The sequence below is a fragment of the Mytilus galloprovincialis genome, chromosome 1, assembly GCF_965363235.1.
Source record: "Mytilus galloprovincialis chromosome 1, xbMytGall1.hap1.1, whole genome shotgun sequence".
In the NCBI taxonomy this organism is placed as follows: domain Eukaryota; kingdom Metazoa; phylum Mollusca; class Bivalvia; order Mytilida; family Mytilidae; genus Mytilus; species Mytilus galloprovincialis.
In genome coordinates, this window is record NC_134838.1 from 99,774,661 (window position 1) to 99,789,869 (window position 15,209).

Below are 15,209 nucleotides of genomic sequence, written 5' to 3' on the forward strand. Positions count from 1 at the left end.
TGTTTTTTATATTTTTTTCCATCTTTATAGATTTGTTCAAGTGCAAAATTAGCTGCTGAACTGTAGCTTTATCCTCATTATAATATTTTGAAAGTTTGCAGAATATTAAGAGTGACCCGGTGCATATAGTCAATATTTAACATTATTTCTACTTTGAAATAATAATTATCATTTGAAATTCATAATACAGTATATGGCACTGTGAAATTAACAAGAACATACATACTGAAAAACGTGCATTAAAAAGAAAGTAGAGTCTGTAATCAAATGGAAAAATCATAAGCTCAGACAAATTGATAACAACTGTCATATTCCTGGCATGGTACAGGCATTTTCTTATGAAGAAAATGGTTGATTAAACCTGGTTGTATAGCTAGCTTAACCTCTCGCTTGTATGACAGTCAAATATATTTCCATTATATTTGACAATGATGTGTGAACAAAACAGACACACATAATAGATAAAAATGTCAGAAATAGGAGTCAACATTGCAGAGGTCTAACACTGAAAAGTTGAGGCGAGAATAGGCACTACATTCAAGCTTGATGCAGATCTGAGTGTGAATTGTGATTAAATATTTGACACATCATAGGTTTTCTGACACAAAATTAAAGTGCTCAAAGAACTGAAAAAAATTATTACCTATTGTGATCCAACATCCAAAATCAAAATAAAGGATTCAGCAAAACCAAGTATATATATTACATAACAATGTGATAATTGATACTTAACTTATTGAATTAACCAAACTTCTATATATGTTACGTATGTAATATGTAAATCATTGTACATATTCATGTTAGGGCATTCATGTTTTGTCAGCATGAAAAAAAACCTGACATTGAACAAAGGAAAGTAAGAAACATCATTATCAGGACTTTGCACTTATGTTATGAGGTTTCATTGTAGTGATAAATGATGGTTACACTATATTTCACTGGAAATTTGTCAATGATTGTTTGACTTTTTACGCAAAGGTGGTTTATCTGTATGTATTGATGGTTTTGCTGTTTTTATGTACTGATGGATACGCTTAAGTTATGAATTGATGGTTTCGCTATTTTGCCATTTCAACTTTGCATTTAATAAGAGATAAGTTGGGCTAATTGCTTTATTACTATAAGGTAAATTGACCCCAAGTTTGACTGCATCTAGCTACCCAAATAATAAATATAAAGGCAACACAAGTGATTATATGTTTGGTAGTATAGCTAAAAGAGAGGCAAAATATATAAAAAGGAACATTCAAATTCACAAGTAGAAAACAAACTGACAACACCATGGCAACAAGAAAAAGAACAAGACCAAGAGATAAACATCAAAATATACCACACAAAATTGATAACTGAAGAATGAGCAAAAACTAGTGGTTATCTCAGATGCTCCGGGAGGTTAAGCAGATCCTGCTCCAAATGTTGCACTATTGTGTTCTAATACCGGTGAAAAGTCTAATTCGGAAGGTCACATTCGAGGTTAAGGGGACTGGATAGTAGTTACAACAAATTCAACACATCCGTTATCTGTGAAATAGATATTTCAAAACGGTCAAGCAACTCGAGATGGCGTTGGTAAAATTAACACAGGGATAATCTTTACTTCTTCACTTTGAACTCGTGCTTTGAAAATAACACAAAGTCGGCCATGCCATGAAAATATGCAAATTTTGATGATTTAAAATCTTATTTCTTGGCTACCATAACCCAGATAAGCCTTTTTATAAGTTAGCTTTAGCCCGCCAGGATAGTGTACCTAACCCTACACATAAACTGGAAATGTTTAAATCTGAATTAAAATATTAATTCATGCATATGGAAGCAGTAGTGAGTATGTATTGTTTTCCAATTTTGTTGCTATATTAGTTCTCACAAACGGTACTACCATTGCAATACCCATACATTTTTTTTTTTATTTAAAATGTTTTTCAGGAAAAAAATACTCCGAAATTGTCACTTATCTCTTATATTTGTGTATTCTTGTCTTTCATTTTCGCTATTGAGCTTTGTCTATATGCAATTTTGTGCTTCTTTTCTAGACGAAACACGCGTATGGCGTATTAAATTATAATCCTGGTACTTTTATCACATATTTGTTTGTTTTTATAGTGAAACACACAGAATATAACACAATGCTGACTGCTGTACCACTAATTTTGTTATTTTTACCTATTATGTCTGTTTGTTTAGTTCACACAACTTTGAACATCAAAAAGATAAAACCGTAGCTATTATCGCCACCGACTTTAACTTCTCTTTACTACAACAGCAACAATTACGTCACAAAAGTAGCAGAAAACACCGTCTTCGCCTTAATTACACTGATTTTCAAACCACCAGCCACAACAATCCCTCTACATGAATCCTCAAAAACTTTCAAAATGATGGAACATACACTTCATTGTTGGGAGAGTACAACTCAAACAGCTGAAGATCCATTGTGACACAGCTTTTAACCTAAGAGGGAAATTATTTTAACACCTAGGAATATTAATCCTTCATACAATTAAACGAATGAAATATATATACACTACATCTAAATACATGAGCAAGAACGACTGAAGCAGCTGAGATCCAAAACAATGAGTGACGCTGTCTTGACACCAGCAAAAAAGTATCAAAACCCTTCCAACAATCATTTCATCCACAAAACCCTGTAATTATGTAAAAAAAGTGAAGATTAATGAGCAAGGAATAGGTTAGGCGCCGGGAAAAGCTATCTTTTCACATCTTCATTCAAAAGTGTGACTTTCTAAGAGTACATGTGGGTTTTTAAGATTAAAAGAGATGAGGCTTTTCATATTATCATTTGGCTTTTCAATCGTTTGATTACTTAATGAAATTGTTCAGCGACATGTGTTATTTACTGTGTACATACCTCACGATTTTTTCTAATACGATGTTGTTTCTGCTGCTCCCGGACTAACAGTTCACAATAGAAACATTCCCAAAAATATACCAGAATGATTCAAACGATACATTATATCTATATAGTAAAAGGGATTGAAATTTTGTATTTACGCCAGACGCACGTTTCATCTACAAAAGACTCATCACTGACGCTCAAATAAAAAAAAGTTCAATATGCAAAATAAGTTCGAAGTTGAAGAGCATATATAAAAAGTCAAATCACAAAAATACTGAACTCCAAGGCAAATTCAAAATGAATTGACATTATCAACAGCTCAGACATATCAAACGAATCGATAACAACTGTCATATTCCTGACTTGGTGCAGTTATTTTCTGAAGTAAAAAATGGTGGATCGAACCTTGTTTTAAAACTAGCCAAACCTCTTACTTATATAACAGTAGTATCAAATCATATTATATTTACTGTATGATTCCATTTTTATATGACCATATCGTCGTCGTCAGCGTCGACCAAAGACATTTGGTTTCCTGATAATAACCTTAGTATTAGCAAATAGAAATTTTGAAATTTAAGCACAATGTTTATTACCACAAAAGGAAGGTTTGGATCGATTTTGAGGGTTGTGGTCCTTACAATTGTTTAGAAATTAGGGACCAAAATGGGGCCAAAATAACAATTTTTCTTGTTTCCAGACAATAACTTGTGTATGAATCTCTCTGAAATTATACCACAAGTTTCCATACCACAAAGAGAGGGTTAGGATTGGCTTTGGGGGGTTATGGCTCAAAACGTTTAGAAATTAAGGGAAAACAAGGGTTTCCTGGTTAATGGACAATTACTTAAGACAACTCAAAAGCATTGTAAGGGAGGTAATCCAAACACAACATTGTACTTTTGCATTAACTCCCTTACACTTTTAAATAATGTATACAGAAATGTTGTATTGTCTAGAGGTGATTAGCTGTCAATTCATTTTTAGAAGGTATTATTAAATGCTCATAAAGGAATAATAATTTTAGCAATGATTATGTATGACAATTTCTATTTTAAGACTTTGATCATGTAATCAAATGGGTAATTATTTTTGCAAACTCCATTGGAAATTTGAATTGAGGGAAATATAATTCTGTGTGTAAAAAAACTGGGGGAGAGGTGACAACAAAAATTGGGATGACATTTTTTCTCATTTCTGATTTCGGTTATTAAAAAGAAAATTTCTTCAAAGTGGGAGGGGGGGGGGTTTAAAAAAATTGATAGTAGGGACGTAAATACACAACAGCAGCATAGTGTATTACAAAAGCAAATAAAAGGGGGTATTTTTTTCGCAACTGCAAAGTGTATCGCACAACATCAAAAAATAATATAATTTCAAATAATATAACCAATTCTAAGTTATTTGACTACAGATATTCTGTGTCAGAAACCTATTATGTGTCAAATATTTAAATACAATCCAAATTCAGACCTGTATCAAGCACGAATATTGTGTCCATTTTTGCCCAAACTGTTCATGGTTGGACCTCTGCGGTCTTATATAGCTAGTCTCGCCGAAGCAATTTGTTTAATGAGCTGTCATTCATTTATACACGTTTTTACTATATGGTCATAGAGACGGAACTTGCACAAATACCTCACAGTCGTTTTTGTAAAGATCATTTGCTCCATTAATATTAAGTTTTTCTACACTTCAGACTATAGATTGTTTTTGTGGCATAAACCATATTCATCTAAATCCGATTTTCTGTTCTAAATTGCTTAGGTCTGAGCTGTTCTAGTTTTTGCAGTTTGCGCAAAGCTTCTGGTATAATTGTTTTGAATTGCCACGTGCTTTTGTGGTTTTAGATTTGTTGAGGATTTTTTTAGAAACAGTTCTTTTTTCCGACCAGATGTAATGAATTACTTAGGTCAAATATTACTGAAAGGTTTTAGAATTTATATTACGTAGTATTGGGATTTTTGCCTATTCACTTGAACTAAATCTAATATCGTTTAAAGGATTTAGCTTAAATCAAGAGCGGATTAACTGGACTCCGTAAAATAAGTCAACATAATAATAGAAATAATGAGTATATATTAAATTGTTGCAAACTATACTCAAAGTTATGGACAAAAAGTATTATAACTAAAATACCGAACTCGGAGGAAAATTCAAAACAGAAGATCCCTAACCAAGTTGAAAAATCCTAAGTTTAAACACATCAAACGATTGGATGACAAAATTCATATTCCTGGCTTGGTACAGGTATTGTCTTATTTAGAAAATAGATAGCTAAACCAAACAGCCCTTCTTTTTTCAACCAAAGAATGACAAAGTTTGTTTTTCGATTTTTTTTTCAATTAAGGTGAGCCAGATTTTCAATTTCATTCCTTTATTGTTTCAGGTCCTCCCATCTGATGTCAGAATCAGTCGTTTGAAAAAACAAATTTCACATCACACATGCATCTTCATCCGAATAACAAATTTACGTATCAAAATTATATTAGTAAGGGATGAAATAATTCAAGTGAACAATGCAAGTGAAACTTTTATGAGTATCTTATTTTTGTCATTTTGTCGCTAAGAAGTCGCGTAAAAACAGCAACAATCAATCAATCTTAGACTGTGTTACTGAATACAAATTTTAACCATCGGATTTTTGTTCTCATTTCCAGTAGGTTTATAACAATTTATTATTATAAACACGATTTATACATTTATCACCAATGCACATAATACTATTATCCACATCCGTTTACTGAAGAAAAACAAAATCGAAAATAAGCGTTCACATCTTTGTGCTTTAGGTTATAGATTATAACACATAGAATGAAAATGGGCAATAAAATACAATGTATATGCCGTAATCATAACAAATAAGGGAGGGCAACATTAGTATACCGCTGTCCAATAGTCATCAATCGAATAAGCGAAAACAAATCCGAGTCGCAATCCAAAACCGAGGGAAACACATCAACCATAAGAAGAAGACAACGGAACAACAGAAACAATGAACTGCAACAAAAACAAAAGCCAACATACATATTTACGAACTATTTGATAACAAACAATTAACATGTATTGAAGGGTAATTACTTCCTGATGTGCGAATAGGAAAGGGGTCACCAAAATTAAAGCTAGTTTCAGACTTTAATATATATTGGCCTCAATACCTTTCTACACAGTATTATTAGCAAACATCAATGCATATATAACGGATTACTCTCCTAAAATAACTGACGCCACGATATTTAGCCATTAGAATGCAATTACAAGTGGATTATTAATATAAAAATAACCAATACTCTTAATTGTGCAAATCGTATTATGAAAGGTGTTATAATACTGTTTATTCTGCGGTTGTCAGTGTATTAAGCATGGAATATGTAAAGACGACTACCCTTTTCACTTTACCTTATAAATTTAACAGGAAACACAATGAACAACGACAGCAGTGTTACAAATTACAGAAAACTGTACAACAAACATGTTCATGAGCGGTTCTTCTTGAAAAAACACATGAGTAAGATTGACGATGAAATGAGACAAAAACAAAGAGAAATTGCGGACACACAACTTAGTTTTGTGAGAAAGTATAAACAGTTGATTGTTCAAAAAGACGGTAAGCCAAAAAGTGTAAATAGCAGGCGCTTTTCATGTGGTGACATTTCACAAATGGAAATAAAAAACAATAAAAATATATTTACATCTGAAAATCGGGAAAATAGCTTAAAAGTTCCATTTACTCGGAGAGCGAGCACTGCACTTATTCGCAAAAACAGCTTTATGGAACCACCAATTGATTTTCCGTATTCATTTACACAATGGCATGAACGTGTCGATCATGGGACATTTGCAGACGACGGTCTTGATCCACGTGTTAAAAGGAAGGATCTGTTCTTGAAATCGCTCAAAAAACTACCAGATGTAAATAATATTAATTCCAATATTAAAGATGTTAGGCCTTTAGAAGGAACTGTCACATTCGCAAACGATGTGGCGAAAGGGAATATTCTTACTAGAAGATCAAGTGTATCAGATGTTATAACAAACAGGGAGACAACTATTCTTTCACTTCCGAATATTGACGAAAGACCTTGTTCTTACAAATGCAAGTTGAAAGATACAAAGATAAAGTCAGACGGTGGTCTTAAAAGAAAGGTTCATTTCAAGACCGAACATGATACAATTGAATTAAATGTTATTGACAAGCGAATGGGTCAGATACCAGGTAGGAGAAAATCTTTTAGCGATTTCAGGTCAAATGTATTAAACACGATGTAAAATGTTGAAGTATCATATGAAATAAACAATCATTTTTGACTTATTGCTTTCTGTCCTTTAAACCTTGATCAAATACTGTGTAGTAAATTCATTTTATGTGTAATACAACCAATGACTATCGCTTTGTGTCATCAATATGTTATATCAAACCTCATTTCGTTGCTCAACAGTTAAAATAATAAAACAAATTAACAGTAATCCAAGTGGCCGGTTTAGCTAGTTATAAAACGAACGTTAACCAACAAGTTGAACTAAGTCAGGAATATAAGAGTTGCTTTTCACACGTTCCGTTGAATATGAAAACTTTGGTTTTGCAAGTTTTTATTGACTTCTCCTTAGAGTTTAGTATTTTTGTTATACTTTTTTTGCTATGATAAATACTACAGGTTTTACTCAGGTGAAAACAAGAATCTTTATAACACGGCCAATTTTTAAAGGTGTTGCAGGATATTCGCAGTCGAGACTTTCAAAAACACTACTGTCTGTCTTGAACTGGTCAATTATATATAGACAGCATGAGTTAATAAACAGATCAAATATCACAAATCTATTAAGAACCAAAAATGAACGAGATGGAATGATTCGACAGAGAGACGGCCCCGGCTACACATTGATCTCCCTTTATGCAAAATTACTAATCGGTAAAGGACACGTTCGCTGAAATGACAATTTAAAATTCACAAAAAATGAGAAAGCCGAATTACTGAAATACTGCAAAAAAAGGTGCCTCATAAAAATATACGATAAACATGTTTGTGCTAAATGTGGAGATTATTCCAGACATTAGACGAATACGTAAGATAAAATTTATAAAAAAAAGTAAGTTATTACAATTGTCCAGGAACACAGACAAGTATGTGATAAATTTAAATCGATAGAAGTACAAATGATCAAATCATATTAATGGATTTGGATGATACAAGTAAAGGTAACACACAAAAACGAGGGAATAGCATAAACTTCAAAATTCGAAAGGATATCGATGTTTTGACAATTAATTTCTCTTTACTGATGCTTGAGGTAAAATGCGTCTTCAAAATTTATTTCAGATATAATTAGTTTTGAAAGTTTTATAGATATCAGTACGAATTGGACACAATAAAAGTAAAAAAAGAAAACGAACAACAATATGATAATCAAAAGACAATGACGTATATATATACAAATAATGTTCTAAAACAATTTACAATGTTTTCAAAACAATATGCAAAAACATGACACAGAACACGAGAGACTGCGTGTCATGCTAGTTTTTGTTTCAGAGAAAGGAATGAAACTGCATGGTTTGTCGTTTGATAAATAGTGAGGTGTCGATATTTCCTGTTTTACTAACTTTTCAACTCTTGGTTTTGCATTTGGCTATTTTAGTTTAGATATTTTCCTTTAAAACAAAATACTATAGTACAACAAAAAGGATTGTTAAACGACAAATATGTGTGGAAAAAAAACAACGGCTAAAGTCCATTTGAAGTAACATTTATTTAATATTAAACCCCGATTATTACATAAAAGGATATTTTCTATTAAATATTTTAAGCAATCAAATCTATATATATATATATATTCAATAATAATGAACTGAAGGTTAGAATCCTTTGACGCCATGCTTCTAAACATAAAAATATTTTTTTTAATGTAATTATTTTTAACACAGATTAAAAGATTATCAATAATCCCATTTAACTAAGTGTTACACTATTGGTATTAGTACCCTGACATCATTTACTTATAAAATACAACAACCTATCTGATGTGTTTTATGATGGCGGAAAAACTTGCAACTAAACCCGATTGTGGCATCACCGATTACAAAAAGCTGTTCAACAAACATGTGCACGAGCAATTTTTCTTGAAAAAGCACATGAGTACGATAAATTATGAAATGCGGCGAAAGGACAAAGAAATTTCTGGGGATCAACTGAATTTTGTGAAAAAGTATAAAAAGTACATAACAATCAATCAAAATAAACGTACTGGGAATAAGATAAATAGAAGATATTCTTGTAGTGATCTCTCTAAAATTGGGAATGAAAAAGCGAGTAAAATTACTATATCGCCCATCGAAAAACAAAGGATTGACTTGAAACTTCCACCAAGAAGACGAAACAGTGCCACGGTACGTAAAAACAGTTATATAGCACCACCTATAGATTTTCCTTACTCGTATCCCCAATGGCATGAACGAGTTGATAATGGTGCGTATGCAGATGATGGCAGTGATCCAAGAGATTTACGCAGAGAAAATTTACTACAATCGCTAGACAGAGAAGGAACAAACAGTCCGAGTGATATAGATGAAAATTGTTTAGAAAAAATTAAAACTTTAGATACAAATGGAAACAATAGTTTGTTCACTCGAAGCCATTCATGGACCCCAACAGGCAACGTCACTTCAAGTAAGAAATTTGAAGATAACAAAGACCGTTTTAATACACTTATAAAACGTGTTGGAAATGATGACAAATCAAAAAGACAGAGACTACCAAGTATAGATGAAAAAATGTGGTCTCCCCATTGTAGTTTAACTAACAGTAACAATTCGGAAAGTTTGTCTCGAAGAGTTCATTTCAGTCCTGAAAATGATATTGTAAATATAGACGATCTTGATTCAAAAATGAGTCATCTTTGTGAGAGGAGACATACATTCAGTGGATTCAGAATCAAAAGTAATAAACGTTTATGATTTGTTATATATAATTATGCTCATATTCAAATAATGTAATAGGTTATTTTAAAAGTAATTGGTACACTCGCGGCTCGGAAGAAAACATACAAAAAAAGTAAAAGAGATAATCTGTCTACAATGTCGAAACAGGTACTGGAATTAAATGGAGGTGGCTCAATTATTTTTGCGTTTCGGAAAAATAATGTTTTGAAGGCAGATCTTTGATATAAAAATGATATAGTTTGAATTCCAATGAGACAACTATCCACTAGAGATAGTATTTTTAATTCATTCTGATTTTTTCTAAGGATATTTTTCAATTTTATAAATTTCTGATGTGGTCTTAATCCTTGTGTATATTCTGCCTCTTAAATTATAGAGTAGGAAGCGATTATGGCTAAAACAATGTATAAACATTATTTTATGATTGATAAACGTATGAAGATTGGGGTAGTTTTGCGCAAATCAGGGAAAATGATAAAAGTTTATATTTACGAGAGGTGTACTTCTTTTCTATTTTTGTCTGTCAGTATATAATCCAAGAAGTTGAATTCATGAAACAGGTTTTCTTTAAAAGGTATACTTTTTGACAGTAATTTCTCTTATGTACCCATGATAAATATTCCATTTCAAATTCACAAATAATACATAATGGTCTTGAAGTATAGATTATAAATTGTAACATAGTGTATCATCTGAGTTACGTGTTACAGTGTTCTTTCATGTGTCCATATATATATTTTTAACTATCCAATTTAGTCCCTTTTTAGTAACATCCTTTTGGCGTATTTCTAAACCATTGGTCATTTTTTCTATTTCTTGTCTTTTCTTTTTTGCTTATGTGTTTTGTCTACATGCCATTTTCTTTTCTTTTTTTTTACATAGTTCTTTGTTAAATATATATATTGTGAATAAGATTTAAACACAATGTTGACTGCTATACCCCAACTTTTGACTTTTTTTACTAATTATTTCGTGTTTTTTTTATTAATCGCTCATTGTCAATATAATGACATTGTATGCTACTGTCATACAAGTGAAAGGTTTAGCTAGCTATAAAACAAGGTTTATTCCACCATGTATTACACAAGGGAATACCTGTATTAAGTCAGGAATATAACACTTCATTCGTTTGGTGTGTTGCAGCTTTTGAATTTGCCATTTGATAAGGTACTTTCCGTTTGCCATTCTCTTTAAGTTCGGCATTTTTGTAATTTTAGGTTTAGAATTATTATTCTGCATCACCAATACAACAACAAAAAAGCAAACAATTGACGTCAACAATTGGAAGTAAATACTCTCACGTTTAATCCAGAAACATGAAACGGCCTTTAAACAATTGAGATAAACGAAAAAGACACAGTTGGACTACATTCTTTTTTTTTTTTATCAAAGAAGATCTTAGCCTGCTTTTACAATAGTCTTCTCTTGTCTGGAAATCATCAATAAATTGCAAAATCTGATTCATTAATTCATTAATGCTGTCTAAGAAATGGAATTTTATCCAAAGGACGTTTTAAATATGAAATAGTTTGACCTTTAAGAAATAAGTTTACAGCTGATTCCATTGAGTGTGAAAGCAAAGGTAATATCTGTGGTTAGCTTGCTTGCTAGCTGAACCGTGAAGTCATTATTTGGTTAGGCAAACTACTCTCCTTTTAGAGTAGACTAGTCCGACTGAAAACTAATCAATCTGTCTGTAGGACTAGGCTACTTCGAAAGGAGTATAGTATACCCTACCTAATAATGACTACGCGGTTAAGCTAGCAAGCAAGCTAACAATATAAATCACCTTTACCTACACACTCAATGATATTGGCGGTAAGACTTTGCTGAACCTTCATATTATCAAAATAAATCACGACAAATTATTTACTAAAAGATTAAATCTTTTTAAACAATGTTGACAAAAATATAACAAATACATTACTTACCGACAACAATTTCATTTACAAAACAAATAATCGATACATGAGTATACCGTCTAGAAAAATCATTATGATACAATACTGAAAGCAGTTCTCAATGCAAGAAGTATAAAAAGGTGTTCTACCGTGGTTTCAAGCTACAATGGTTTACAGGAATAAAAATCCCACATGAGGTAATGCCTAGAACAAAATAAAATAGTCATTGTACATTTTTATTGAACGTTTACAGTGTTAATTCGATATATGGCTTTTATCTCAAGGAAGACAATCTTAATTACTTTATAAAAATCGAAATGTCTTTCTTTACGATTGTTGGAATTGAAAATGTATGTAACTTTATTCCCATCCATTAAAAGTTCGTTTGACACTTTCATCGACAGTATTCGGATGCATAGCTTATGTCATTGGAAGAATTCCAGTTTATTTTGATAATATATGCATTTTTCTTATGTTCTGAATTATGCATGCTTTTTTACTCGCTATCACCGTCATTACATTCATTTCCGACTTGATGTTTTATTGGAATTCGTAAATATCTACACAGAGCCACGTCATTCATACCTAGATGGTGAACATTTTCCTCCTCTTTCTGACCATGGTGATAGGAACTTTCACTGAGTCTTTTGAAAACATTGGTCATTAAATACTTCCAACCGTCCTTCGATGTTACTCTATCACCCATTGTTTTTGTGAAGCACAATTTTGCGGGCGACACTTTGTGTTTTAAATCGTGATGTCCAATAATTGGAAAGGCAAGAGTTGGCGAAGAATGATAACTATTTGATTGGCTGCTACTACTTATCTTGAGAACATCTTCTGCCGAATCAGAAAAAGAACTCATGGTACTTGGCGTTCCGTATGTTTCTATACCAGAATCTAAAGATGGACTACCATTCAAATTTCTTAAAGAATTGTTCCCATGCACTTTGAGTTTTCTGTACGACAAGCATTTATTAGCCTCCACAAATGGAAAAGTTTGTTTCCTTTCAAACGAATGGTTTCGTTTTGCAAACAAATCAGGTTCACTGGAAAATCTCTTTGAATTCCGCATTAGTTCGATGGTTTTTATTGAAGTGAATGAATGAGGCAGTATGCATTCTCCTTCTGAATCTAAAGAACGACGTTCGACACACTGTCTTGATTGTAGTCTCTTGAAATCATCACGCTTCGTTTTTATCAGACTGAGTTTTTCTTTCTTTTGTTTTTCTATCTTACTCAAAACTAATTTCAATTCGTCATCAATCAAGCTATTTTTACGAAGAGAATGGTTATGAAATTTATGCTCCATTGTTTTGTCACTACAGAAAAATCACTGAATGACAACAGCGAACGAGTTGCAAATATTTATAATATAATTGGTCATTTTAGTCCAGAGTCTGTTGTTTTGACGCCTCTCACTTTCATTGATTTTCATTTATAATTTCTAACGACACTTTTAAGAAAAAGTTAATATAACATTGAAAATGATCAAATGTTTTTGGCTTCAAAAGAAATTGAGAATTCGGAAATTAAAATAATTAAAACCACAGAGAACAATAGTGCCAGAGATCACAAAGCAATTACAAAGTAAACAACAGGATACGATCGTTGATTCTTAATCTGATTCCATCGATTCTTGACTGTAAATGTTTATTGCATTTGACACTGCAAATAATGTCAGTCTTAAATGGAGCGTTTTTCTGCTTCACCGATTTAATCATTCGTAAGAAATATAATACGCGTAAAACAGGTAGAACACGAATTTACTCTCTATATAAACATCGCGGAGGGTCATCATCTGGTCATTATTTTGTTGTTTTACCTGTTATGCACAAGTTTGTTTTCATGTTTTAAACCATACATAGTAATAAAATAAATTTAATGCTAATTTAATCACTCCTTAATGATTTACAAAAAAGCTTTATGCACTCAATTGCACCAATTAGAAGCATTTAATGACGTGTTGGCTACGGGGATTGTCCTCGTACACACTTTAACTGCATTAAAAATTGAACATCAAGTTTGTATATGCTGTTTTGAGCATCTTCTGGCATGAAAATAACCGAGAAAGTACAGAAATGGACATATTTGATAACACTATGAGCGGCATACTAATACTTCGTCGCAGTGTTGTCATTCTTTGTGTTCTCATGTAAATAGTTTTGAGTCTTATCTAGGATGAAAACAATTTACCTTTATTATAAAACTAACAGACTGTGTGCTATACTGCAATGTCCTTGTTCGTCTGTTCGTCCCCCTATAATTTTCGTTAGCCTTTGAATAACTGAGCTTCTATTTTAAGGAATGTTTTTGTATTTTTCTTGAGCTTCATACCTCTCTAAATTCATATGAAATTTTCATTGTTTTGCAAAAGACTGTTCTAGAGTCCATACTTCATTGACCATTTTAAGTAGTTGTTATAGTAGTCAGAACTTTTGTGTTGACATGAAAGACCATTGATAGGTTTGTTGGGTTGATCTTGCTCAGTCGTTTGCTATCTACAAATGTATGTTTTTTTGTGTACTGTTGTTTATTTTTGTCGTTTTATGTGGTTTTTTTTTACATTGTGATATAATTTATTTACAACTTATATCCCTGTGGTATCCTTTGCCTCTTATTAATTATTTTCTTTAATGTACTTTCTACGATTGTTCAATTATTCGAGACCTCAATATTTTATCTTACTGCAGTGCTAGATTACCGTATTCCTATTTGTCAGAATTTGACTTAATATTAGGTTTTAAACCTTTTCCATCATGTCATCCCTTCGTAAATTTTACGGACGCCATCACGAGTTGGTTGACCGTTATGGAATAACCGTTTCACAAATGATATCGGATATGTTCCTTACGTCGTAACTACAATCCCCTTACCTTTCATGAATGTGACCTACCGAATTAGACTATTTACCGGATTTGTTATCACATAAGCAACACGACGGGTGCCGCATGTGGAGCAGGATCTGCTTACCCTTCCGGAGCACCTGAGATCACCCCTAGTTTTTTTGGTGGGGTTCGTGTTGTTTATTCTTTAGTTTTCTATGTTGTGATGTGTGTGTTATTGTTTATTTGTCTTTTTCATTGTTAGCCGTGTCTTGTCAGTTTGTTTTAGATTAATGAGTTTGACTGTCCCTTTGGTATCTTTCGTCCCTCTTTGATTCGGAAATCCCATTGTTTTTATTCGAGCGCCACTGATGAGTTTTATATATAAATACTCAATATTTTTTCAATTTTAATTATACCCTGTTAGAATTATACATCCGAAGCGATTTTCTGCAATTCTCTTCATCAGGAACGCTCAAAGCTAATAAATTGAGAGAAATGTACCGAAATTAGTTTAGAGCTATATAACCAATTGGAACCTGAAAATAATAGCAAATCCAACTCATTCGACTTTGCCTGAGGGAGGGGTAACCTTAGTTTCTTAAAATAGTATTTAAATTAATCAACGGACAATTTAAAAATATGTTTAATGTAAAAAATCATAACAGTGCAAAAGAACTGTAAAT

At 32.2% G+C, this 15,209-nt stretch overlaps 1 protein-coding gene across 1 annotated transcript in view; it reads right to left on the reverse strand.

Moving 5' to 3' along the window:
• Nucleotides 1-15,209, reverse strand: part of LOC143047153 (glucokinase regulatory protein-like) — a 59,564-nt gene that overhangs the window by 41,540 nt on the left and 2,815 nt on the right. The window lies entirely within an intron of this gene.